The 12,683-nt window shown below is 40.1% G+C and overlaps 1 protein-coding gene across 3 annotated transcripts in view; it reads right to left on the bottom strand.

Annotated features, from left to right (window-relative positions):
• Window positions 1-12,683, bottom strand: part of DISC1 (DISC1 scaffold protein) — a 152,817-nt gene that overhangs the window by 20,999 nt on the left and 119,135 nt on the right. The window lies entirely within an intron of this gene.

Below are 12,683 nucleotides of genomic sequence, written 5' to 3' on the forward strand. Positions count from 1 at the left end.
AAGATGCAAGGGGGGAATTAAGTCACCCCTGAAAAGATGGCCTACCCGTTTTTTCGGGGCTCAAAAAAAAATGAGACCCGGCCTTATTATATGAGAAACACAGTACTTTATAAGTAAGTCAAGGTGGCAAATATACCTAACACTCCTTCCTCTTCCTTGTGTTCCCCATAACTACAACCTTGCGAGGAGAGTTGGGCAGCTCTATGACAATTCACTGTGGCCAACTCATTATGGTCAACTCACCACAGCTAACTTGACACGGGACAATTTGCTGCAGGGCAAGAGTTATACTAATATCAAAGAAATGGTGGAACAGAATCATTAAAGAAAGGATACAAAAGGAGGGACAAAATGAAACGTGAATGACAAAACTTAAAATATTTTTATTTATTTTAAATAATTAAATTAAATAATTAATTAAGGAGCAGTGGTGGTGCAGTGGTTAAAATGCAGTACTGCAGTCTACTTCTGCTGACTGCTGGCTGCCTGCAATTTGGCAATTTGAATCACACCAGGCTCAAGGTTGACTCAGCCTTCCATCCTTCTGAGGTGGGTAAAATGAGCATCCAAATTGTTGGGGGCAATATGCTGACTCTGTAAACCATTTAGAGAGGGCTGTAAAGCACTGTGAAGTAGTATATAAGTCTAAGCACTATTGCTATTGCTAAATTGAATTGTTAAATTGGCCCAATGAGAGTAATCCCACAGTGAGTTGCATTGTCCCATAGTGAGTTGGCAGTGGCGAGTTGGCCAGAGTAAATTGGCCCATTCCAGATTTGGGCTGAGAGTGAGTGACTGGCTCAAAGTCACCCAGTCTAAACAAAATGGTTTGTTTAGAATAATAGCTACTTATTTCAGTATAAATTCAGGTGAATGTGGTTACTATCAAGGAGTTTGCTTAACATCAAGGGAAACCTGCAGTGACGTGCATATTCACTTAAGAAGAGATGGTTTAGTTTGTACTTCATCCTATTCTGCAGCTCTTTCAAAAAAACACAACATTCAGTTTGGCCCCATTCAAATATATACTGTCTATGCAGTGACCAGGATCCAAAGCTAAAGGCTACCATGGGAGCTTCAGAAAAGCATGAAAGCATTCACTTTCAAATGTAAAAATATTACAAAGCACGAGTTAGGTCTTTTTGATAGGAAGAAATGAATGAACATTGGACTCCATCTTAGATGTGCAGGATTTAACATAAAGCCACAGTCCTCTAAAGAAGCCAGTGAGAAGAATGACCCAGTTATTTTGATTATAAAAGAATTAAGGACACACAAGAGTCCATAGGAATTCCAACTAAATCTGGTTTAAATAACATAACCTAGTTTCTCAAATGAGCAAATGACAAATAGAAATAATTTTGAAGCTAAGGAAGAATATAATTATATGGAAGTATCAACTTCAATTTGTTTAAAATTTGTACAGAGTAAGGCCAAGTTTTTTATTATATTCAATATCTTTTCTGCAGAGTATATATAAATGAAATTTCCTCATTAAGAAAACATGCAACTGAACAGTTTAAGATATGACTATCTACATGCAAGAGTATCTGTAATTCAGACAAGTTCAAATGTAAGTAAGAGCTGGATTTAACAGTTTCAAGACACAAGAAATAAACTTTACTTGTTTAATTTTCCCAGCAGTCCATGCTACAACCCTGTGCAACCTGATGCTATACATACTCTTCAACTTATGATGGGATTCCTCCTCTTTCAAACCAGTGGTCCTGTTGTGGTAATTCCCCGTTAGGAGAATGAGCGCATACAGGGAGACGTAGTGAGAGTAGTGAAAAATAACACACACACACCACACAGATACACTGTACAGTAAATGTAGTTTTTTTTTTACTTCCAATAAACATTTAAGCACGGTCCAAGATAAGCAGTCCAGGTCATTCACAGGTAAAGCAGTCAGTTTTCAGTTCAGGGATAATCCAAATATCAAAGTCCAGTATCAAAAACAGTTCAGTAACAGACTTACATCAACGTTCAGTAACAGTCATGAGGAGGAAACGGCAACACTCTCCAACAGAAGGAAACAGAGACTCACTGAGACTCTCTTCGACTAAACAACCCAGGTTTCTGGCTCCATCTTAAGGCCGTTTGAGAAACCACACCCAATTACAGTTTTAGTATTCTCTTAAAGACATAGCATTAAAATGTCTATCCTAGTTTATATATTTCCAACCCAAATAACTGTTATGTAACTTACATTCCTAACATTCTCCCCTTTTGGGTAGGACAGTATATACAACCTTACATTCTAAGTCCATAATCCTCACAGCTAGCCTTATGCTTTATAACTGTATCCTGCTAAGGATCAGGCTGCTTGGCAATGGATAAGGAACTGGAATCATTAAAAAAACTGGAGGTATACAAAAATGTTAAGTTACCACCAGGTAAACATGCCATAGGATGTAAATGGATATATAAGCTAAAGACAGGTGTAGATGGGACCGTTACCCATAAAGTCAGGTTAGTAGCACAAGGGTTCAATCAGACAGCAAATGACTACGATGAGGTGCTTGCACCTAGTCTGAAGGCTACTACATTAAGGGCAGCATTAGTGTGGGCAGCTAAGGAGGAATACATTGTAAATCATTTGGATGTAGAGAGATGGCATATCTGCATGCACCGTTGCAACACACTATTTATTTAAAGAAACCTTTGGGTATAAAAAATGATAATACAACTGATTGCTGGAGATTGAAAAAGTGTCTTTATGGTTTGAAGCAATCAGGATATGAGTGGAACCAATGTATAGTTAAAGAATTAACTAAGATAGGTTTTGTAGCTGGCATGGCTGATCCATGTTTGTTTAAAAGAGAAAGTAATGGTGTAATTTCATTGTTGCTATTGTTTACTGATGACATAGCATTAATCACCAAAATTGAACAAGAAGCTACTAAAATAATTTCACTGTTAGAGAAGAAATTTAAGATAAATCAGTTAGGAGAAATTAAACAATATCTTGGATTAAAGATAGATAGAACTAGGGAGGATACAAAATCTCACAAGCAGATAAAGTTAACCAATTACTAAAAGTTTTAAAATGGAACTTTGTAAGCCGGCTAAAACACCAATGAGCCAGGAGTTTAGCCATAGTGATGTTCAAAGTCCTATTTTTGATAAGAACATTTATCAGTCCTTGATTGGTAGTTTATCTTATTTCAGTAATTGGTCAAGGCCAGATATAGCATACAGTGTTAATCAATTAGCAAGATTTAACGCTGAGCCAATTGAAAGGCACTGGCAAGCTGCTAAGCGTGTGTTAAGATATCAGAAACAAACAATGCATCATGCATTGTATCTGGAGCCTAAAGATGAACTGAATTTAACTGCATATGCTGATGCAAGTTTTGCTACAGACATAAATACACGAAAATCTACATCGGGTACTGTAGTACCGTGTTTCTCACATAATAAGGCCGGGCCTTATTTTTTTGAGCTCAAAAAACGGCTAGGCCGTCTTTTCGGGGTGACTTAATTCCCCCCTTGCATCCTCACCACCAGCCGCTCCTAACGGGTGATCATGGCGAAGTGCAGAGAGCTCCCTACTCCCACCTTTGCTGCCACCTTTGGCACCCACTGCTGTTGCTTTCCCTTCTGCCCATTCCGCCGCCACGTTTGGAGCTGCCGCCCATGTTTGGAGTGCTGCCGCCATTTGGAGCTCCAAACAGCGGCAGTGCTCAAACACGGCGGCAGCTAAAGCGAAGCGGCAGCTCCAAACATGATGGCGGGCGATCTTTTATTTTGGTCCACGCGAAGTTCAGAGCGAGCAAGAGAGGGAGACTGCGATGCCTCCATCCGAGATGGCAACCTCACTAGTGGATCACAACGTGGCTGGAAGCCCGAATTGGCGGAAGCGATGGCGATCTTTTTGGAGCGAGAGAGAAGGAGAGAAGAGTTGCGGCGTAATTTGCAGGAGGAAGTGGGTGACCCACGGCAGGGAGCCCAAGGAAGAAGGGCTGGTAGGCAACGGAGCGTCCCGTAGCTCTGGAAGCAGCCTAGAGGCGCCCGGAGAGGCGCAGATGCTGCCTTGTCCCAAACCAACTGCGTGCGCCACCTTTAGTTATGTGCGCTCGCGCTGGGCATCTCCATGTGATCGCGACCCTGTCCTTTCCACCTGCCGCCCTTGCTGCTTTCTGGCTCTTTAGCAACCGGCTTGCTTGGAGCTGCCGCTTCTGCATTTGGAGCTGCCGCCGCTGCCATTTGGAGCTCCAAACAGCGGCAGTGCTCCAAACGCGAAGCCAGTTGCTAAAGAGCCAGAAAGCAGCAAGGGTGCCAGGTGGAAAGGACAGGGTCGCGATCACACGGAGATGCCCAAAGCGCGGAGTGCACATAACCAAAGGCGGCGCACGCAGTTGGTTTGGGGACTACAAGGCAGCATCTGCGCCTCTTCCCGGGCGCGTCTCTAGGCTGCTTCCGGAGCTACGGGATGCTCCGTTGCTCACCGGCCCTTCTTCCTTGGGCTCCCTGCCGTGGGGTACACCCACTTCCTCCTGCAAATTACACCTCGCAACTCTTCTCTCCCTTTCCTCTCGCTCCAAAAGATCACCATCGTTTTCGCCGATTCGGGCTTCCAGCCACGTTGTGATCCACTAGTGAGGTTGCCATCTCGGATGGAGGCATCACAGTCTCACTCTCTTGCTCGCTCTGAACTTCGCGTGGACCAAAATAAATCGCCTGCCGTCATGTTTGGAGCTGCCGCTTCCGCGTTTCGAGCTGCCGCCATGTTTGGAGCTCCAAATGGCGGCAGCACTCCAAACATGGAAGCGGCAGCTCCAAACATAGCGGCGGAATGGGCAGAAGGGAAAGCAACAGCGGCGGGTGCCAAAGGTCTTGGGTCTGCAGCAAAGGTGTTTGGTGGGTATAGGGAGCTCTCTGCGCTTCGCCATGATCACCCGTTAGGAGCGGCTGGTGGTGAGGAATTGCTGCCCGCGGGGCGCTCCTAACGCCCTTCCCCCTTATTTTGCATGTTTTAAAATAGGCCTAAATTTGGGGGGAGGGGCTTAATTTGATTTTATGCCAAAAAAACATGCTGGGCCTTCCTATTGGTGGAGGCCGTATTGTTGGAGAAACACGGTATTATTGGGGAAAGCATTGATTGGATGGAGATCTATTAGACAGAAACATCTAAGTTTGTCAACAATGGAGGCTGAATTCTCATGTTTGTCTTTGTTATATACAGATTTAGTTTTGTATAAGCAATTATTGATTGACATGGGAATTGATGTAACAGATTCTATTGTTGTTTATGAAGATAACCAATCAGCAATACAGATGGTTTCAAATATTGCTGTTAAGACAAGAACGAAACACACAGATTTAAGTTATTTAAATGTGAGACAATATGTGCAAAGTAAGATGATTAAGCTAGAATACTGTATGTCAGAAAACAATGTAGCAGATCATTTTACAAAGGCCCAAGGCTCTATAAAGCATAAGGCGTGCTGTGAAGATTATGGACTTAGAATGTAAGGTTGTATATATTGTCTTACCCAAAAGGGGAGAATGTTAGATATATGAGTCTCTACATCCAAATGATTTACAATGTATTCCTCCTTAGCTGCCCACACTAATGCTGCCCTTAATGTAGTAGCCTTCAGACTAGGTGCAAGCACCTCATCATAGTCATTTGCTGTCTGATTGAACCCCTGTGCTACTAACCTGACTTTATGGGCAACAGTCCCATCTACACCTGTCTTTAGCTTATATATCCATTTACATCCTATGGCATGTTTACCTGGTGGTAACTTAACATTTTTGTATACCTCCAGTTTTTTTAATGATTCCAGTTCCTTATCCATTGCTTCCTGCCAAGCAGCCTGATCCTTAGCAGGATACAGTTTCAATTCACTATAGTTACTAGGAACTGTATTCACTTGGCCTACAACACTAACCTGATATCTATCAGGTGGTCGTGTTACTCGGGTTACATCTTGGTAATACAGGGCTTACTGGTGGACTTTCCTGTGCCACCTGCTCCTGTTCTTCTACCTCTTCCTGTGCCTGTTCTTCTACTTCCTCCTGTGCTTCCTCTTTAATGGCTATTCATGGTTTATTTATTTCATCTTTAGGGACTATTTGGGTGTCAATAATAATATCATTGCTGGATTCTTGTTCCAGTTTATCCCACCCAACGCGCTCAAGAAATTTTGCACTAGCACTACAATAAACATGAGCTGTGCCTTGATCCCAGAATCTAAACGATCTATGGTTGGCCTCATAACCAACAAATAATAAATTCTTAGTTCTATGTTGCCCTTTCAGTCTTACTTGTGAGGGAATATGCACCCATGCTGGTGCTCCAAATATGTGTAGGTAACTTAAATTTGGTTTTCTGCCATGCCAATGAGTGAATGGTAATTCACCAGTTGTTGTATTAACTACATTGTTTAACACATGGTTACTACACATTATGGCTTCACCCCACAGTGTTTCAGGCAAACCTGAATCAGATAACATAGTGCGAGCCATGGCTTGTAACGTTTGCCCTCTTCGTTCTACAAACGAGTTATGTTGTAGTCTGTAAGGAGCAGAACGTTTATGCTGGACACCAGCCAATTTCAACATAGTTTGGAATCTTTTGTTAACAAACTCAGTCCCATTATCTGTAACTAAAGTAATTACTTTACTTTTCATTTTTCTCTGTGCAAACCTTAGCCAATTAAAGAAATGTTGGAATGTTTCTGTTTTGTTTTTCATGAGATAGCAGAAACCGTATCGTGAGTAATGGTCCATAATACTCAAAATATAGCAGGCACCTCCTAAACTAGTTTTCTTAGGACCAATTATATCAGCAAAAACAACCTCTAAAGGCTCTTTGGACTTAAACCCATTAAGTCTGTTTGCTGGAGTAACCTTGCTTTTCTCTTGGCTACAAGCATTACAGTTTAAATACTTGCTACAGGGTTTCAATTTTACTCCCTCTGACAATTCAACAGTTTGTTTGAGCATTTTGAAATTAATGTGCCCCAGACGTCTATGCAGTAAATGTATACATTCATCATGTGGCTTAACATTGTTATAAACTGAGTTAGCCATCTTCAACTGGTCATCATGTATCACATATAAATCATTCTCTAAATTAGCAGTAACACTTTTACCCTCTTTATTATACAATTATCTCCCCTAAAGGTTATTACATAACCAATATTGACTAAAGCCCTTACTGATAACAAATTAAATTTCAGTTTAGGTACATATAACATAGTTAAATGTTCGTTTATACAAGAACAATATGCAGTACCTTCACCAGATGCGTTCATCTTCCATCCATTTGCCAATGATATATGTTGTTTACTCATAGACATCTTTATAAACCTCTCTCTATCTTTAGTAATGCACTGCGATGCTCCACTATTAACAACTCACAAATCATGGTTTACAGTTAAATTGCTAGACATAGCTAAACTAACATTCTTCTTGGCCTTCTGGTGATTACCAGTATTCTGTTGTTTTCCCTTCTTACAGAATCTAGCTATATGTCTCCTAGCCCCACAAGAAAAACATTTCCTAACAGTATAGGCAGTTGAAGACAAATCTTCTTCTTGTGGTTGTTTCTTCCTCAGTTGGTTCCTATCCAGCCATCTTCTTGCCTCTTCTAACAATCTTCCGGTTATGTCAGTCAATGTCAGTTTATCTCTGGGCAGGACTTCCAGTGAAGATATGTAATCATCATAGCTTTCATCCAATGAGGAAAGAATGATATAAACTTGATGCAGCTATGAAAATATCAGTTCCTTTTCATGTAGCTCTTGAAAAGTTCTTTTCATGAAGTTCAAATGAGCTAACATATCTCCACCTTTCAGAAGACATGCTCTAAACAGTTTACATGTAAGATGTATGTGTGCACCTACACTGTCATGAACATAAATCCTCTTCAAATTCTCCCAACACCTAGCAGCAGACTCTTCTCCACGAATATGGACTAGCTGCTGGTCACTCAGTGTTAGTCCAATTATACAAAGAGCTCATTCGTTGTTCTGTTTAAAGTCAGCAAGTTTCTTGGCATCGTCCTCATTTTCTGGTTCCCAAGAATTTATATCCAGTGGGTCTTGAACTACAGTCCATAAACCTTCTCTATGCAGAAGTAGACTGCACTTCATAGACCAGGAAACATAGTTTGTTCCATCCAACTGGGTTATCAGTGATAGACTTGTTGACGTTTCTTGTGCCATCTTTACCAGGATAGTAACCCACAATTAAACAGTAAACAGCTGTCTGTATACAGTACTGTGTATTCAAACCAACTCTCAGTTATCTGAGCCTGGTATGGCCTGGGCCCATAACCAGTGTTGAGGTAATTCCCTGTTAGGAGAATGAGCGCATACAGGGAGACATAGTGAGAGTAGTGAAAAATAACACACACACAGCACACAGATGCACTGTACAGTAAATGTAGGTTTTTTACTTTCAATAAACATTTAAGCACAGTTCAAGATAAGCAGTCCAAGTCATTCACAGATAAAGCAGTCAGTTTTCAGTTCAGGGATAATCCAAATATCAAAGTCCAGTATCAAAAACAGTTCAGTAACAGACTTACATCAACGTTCAGTAACAGTCATGAGAAGGAAACGGCAACACTCTCCAACAGAAGGAAACAGAGACTCACTGAGACTCTCTTTGACTAAACAACCCAGGTTTCTGGCTCCATCTTATGGCCGTTTGAGAAACCACACCCAATTACAGTTTTAGTATTCTCTTAAAGACATAGTATTAAAATGTCTATCCTAGTTTATATATTTCCAACCCAAATAATTATTAGGTGATTTACATTCTTAACAGATCCTCTCTGTCCAGAATGTGAGTTTGCTGTCTTCAAAAGAGTGACTCTTGTCTTTCAGATGCAGATGGACTGCTGAATCCAGACCTGATGAGTTTGTTCTCCTTTGTTTGTGAAGTGGTTGTTTTGTTTCCTTAATGTTTTCAAAGGAAAAAAACCAAGAAAGCCCAGTTGCCTTTGGAAAAAGCATGGGACAACCATGACCTGGATGATTTAAAATTTCCATAGACAGTGAGGTTGATGACACAGAAGCTTACTTGCCCTAGGAACCTATTGCTGTCTTCAGCAAGACTGTAAGCACCTGAATGAGGATTGCTAAAATGATGTCATGAACTACTTAATACTCTGGATCTTCGGTTAGCTAAAAAAAACTGTTGAACCTCAAGGCAAAGCGATTCTGCCACCCCTAGCAATTGGCTTGGTCTTGGAATAGAGGACTTCTGAAGGGAAGCTGAGGGACTGATCTCCACCATACTAAAGGAGATTTCAAATATGCAGAATTAGTAGATGCAGAATTGTCATCCAGAAAGATCAGCAAGGATTCTGCTAGATGACGAATAGGGTAGATCTCTTATGGTTCCATGGCATTGGACAAAATCTACCTCAAAGAAACACCCTGGAGCAGAGAACATCCTAAGGATATAACAATGACACCTGCAAAAGCTGTCTTTGATGCAGTCAGCCCAAGACAGCATTAGGTGGCAGAAGTTGAGCTCACATAAATGTGGGAACTAGACAGTGCAACAAACCCAAATATCTACCTTGCTCACAGCAGCATCACCATCACAGCCACAACAAGTATACGCACAAGATTAGAGGCACCTTCATATGTTCTCCCTGTAATGTGATATATGGCATCATCTGTCAGTGATGCCCTCTGGATTCTCTTCAGGTAGGGCAAATGGGACAATCTTTATCGAAAACAATTAATGGGCATAAGTTTGACATCAGGATTCAAAAAACACCCATAGTAATATCAAAACATTTTAACCTCCCAGAACAATCTATGACAGACCTCAAAACACACCCACCAAACAAAAACTACTAAAAGGTTTAGTGCAGAGAAGAGCAACAATAATTAGGGGGAGTGGAGATTAAAACATATAAACAATGGTTGCAGGAACTGGGTATGTCTAGTTTACTGAAAAGAAGGACTAGGAGTGACACGATAGCAGCGTTCCAATATTTAAGGGGCTGCCACAAAGAAGAGGGAGTCAACTATTCTCCAAAGCACCAGGACAAGAAGAAAGTAGAATCAAAGGACAGAAGCAACCTAGAACTAAGGAGAAATTTCCTGACAGTTAGAGCAATTAATCAGTGGGACAACTTGCCTCTAGAAGTTATGAATGCTCCAACACTGGAAGTTTTTAAGAAGAGATTGGACAACCATTTGTCTGAAATGGTATAGGGCTTCCTGCCTGAGCAGAGAGTTGGATTAGAAGACCTCCAAGATCCTTTCCAACTCTGTTGTTCTCTTATCTGTTAAGACAAGGCAGGCAGCTCTTTCCTTCCCAGGAAATTCTATTTTCAGACAATCCCAGAAGATCTCAACAAACACAAAAGGATTTTAAGACAATATAACTGTTAATTGATAAGATGCTGGCAATCTCTCTCAGATGTAACCTGTATCTGCATAATCAATCTGTTTTCCCTTCTCTCCCTACCTCAGTTTAAATCCTATATAAATTTAGTCTCATGAAATGAGCCACAACTCAGGAAACCATGTGCCATTTAAGAACATTTGTTCATTTAAAAAGGTGCTATCTGACTCCTGATTTTTGCCACTCTATAGACTAACACCACTCTCTTCCTACAAATGTTACAAATGGAAAAAAAAATGATTGCAACCAGCCTGTTCAGTAAACGCCTGGACATTTTCAAAAGAGTTCACTGTGTGACCTTCACCAAGGCAAAGAAAGGCACAATTTATGACCATACAAGGGATGAAGTTTACTTCTACTTCACTAGCACTTGTAAAATGTCATGATGCCAAAGGCTAGAGGCTTGCAAAGGGAGAACAAGTTATCTTGATGAACAGCTCTAAGGAGATTTCAGGAAGAGTGGAAATAAAACTGAGAAATCAAGGAGAAAAAGCAAAAATGTTTATGAAGGAGAATCAGTTCAAGGATGAACGTGTTGCATGCTGTGACTGCTAAAAAGAGAGAAAAGATTTAGTGGAATCCCCACAGTTAGCAGTATGGTGTATGTGAAGATGGGACTCTCTCCAAACAATTTTATAAGGAGAGGGCTTTGACTGGAACTCTGAACAGTGTCTAAATGATGTCTATAAATCACAAAGACCAAAATTAAGTTTTAGTTGCTGAATTAATTCAAAATTCAACCATGTGAAATTAGTTATGTTTGCATGGATAAAACATGGAGGGGGAAGACATGTTTGGATTTTAATTTTAAAAAAATAGATTTCTTTCCTTCAGTTAATAGACAAGGCAGTGCTATTTCTGAGTTGATCAAATTCAGTTTAGGTTCTGAAATGTTTTTTATTTAAATTTGGAAACTTATAGGACTGGAATTTCTTAGTGCTTGATATAAATAAATGGATATTGGGTTAGTCTGTGCAAGCACCAAACAGTAGGAATTTATGCTCTCTCTCTCTCTCTCTCTCTCTCCCTCCCTCTGTATATGTGTGTGCGTGTGTTTGTATGTATGTATGTATGTATGTATGTATGTGTATGTGTATGTGTGTGTGTGTGTGTGTGTGTATATGTAATTTGTTTTCTTAAGTTTTCGGGTACTTACATGTATGGTATTCGGCTTGGTTGGGTATTTTCCCACGTCATTGTAGTTGTTCTTTTAAAGTTGTAGCAACGTTTCAGCAGAATCATCTGCCATACAGAAGCCTGATGATGGCAGATGAGATTTAAGTGTTAACTTAAAGAACAACTAATTTCAATATAATATATATATATATATATATATATATATATATATATATATATATATATATATATATATATATATATATATATTCTTAAGTTTCATGGTACTTACATGTATGGTATTCAGCTTTGTTTGGGTATTTTCCCACATCATTATAGTTGTGCTTTTAAAGTTGTAGCAATGTTTCGGCAGAATCTCATCTGCCATCATCAGGCTTCAGTATTGTGTTCGTCTGTGAGTCAGACTTTCACAGCCGTTTCTGTTTTAAATTTGGTGCTAGCCTACTGCTGTGCCAAAATGGTTTTTTTCTTCATCCTGATTGGTTGGGAGTCTTGTTCTGTGTTTATTGGTCTTGGAGTTTGCTGTGTTCTGCTTGATTGCTGTTTCTAATATCTTCTGTCTGTTTTGTAGCTTTTTTTGGTCTTGATTGGATGGCAACATTGTGCTTCCTGTATTGGAGGCTTTTAGTGCGGCTTGGCTCTGAGTAAACGGACAGCTATCATTTATTAGGAAGCTAGGTTTTATCTGGGTGCCTTGTTGGGGTGTGTTTGAGCTGGAGGTATCGGGGAGGTCTGTTTGTGCCCAGGTGTTTGCCTGGCTTGTGGTATGGAGATTTTTTTGTTTGAGAGTGCAGGCTTCCAGATAATTGACAGTCTGGTGGAATCATCTCTTCTATTCATGCTTTCAGGTCTTTTTTCAATCTCTATGGCTTCTCTGTATCAGAGAAGCCAGGCAAACATCTGGGCACAAACGAACACAATACAGAAGCCTGATGATGGCAGATGAGATTCTGCTGAAACGTTGTACAACTTTAAAAGCACAACTATAATGACGTGGGAAAATACCCGAACAACGCTGAATATATATATATATATATATATATATATATATATATATATATATATATATATATATATATATATATATATATATATATCTTTGGTTATTCGGGTTTTCTCCCGCGTAAGATTGGAAGTATCTAGGCAACATTTCGATG

Source organism: Notechis scutatus, chromosome 1, assembly GCF_049901735.1.
Source record: "Notechis scutatus isolate UNSWTSFEM ecotype Mainland chromosome 1, rNotScu1.2, whole genome shotgun sequence".
Classification (NCBI taxonomy): Eukaryota; Metazoa; Chordata; class Lepidosauria; order Squamata; family Elapidae; genus Notechis; species Notechis scutatus.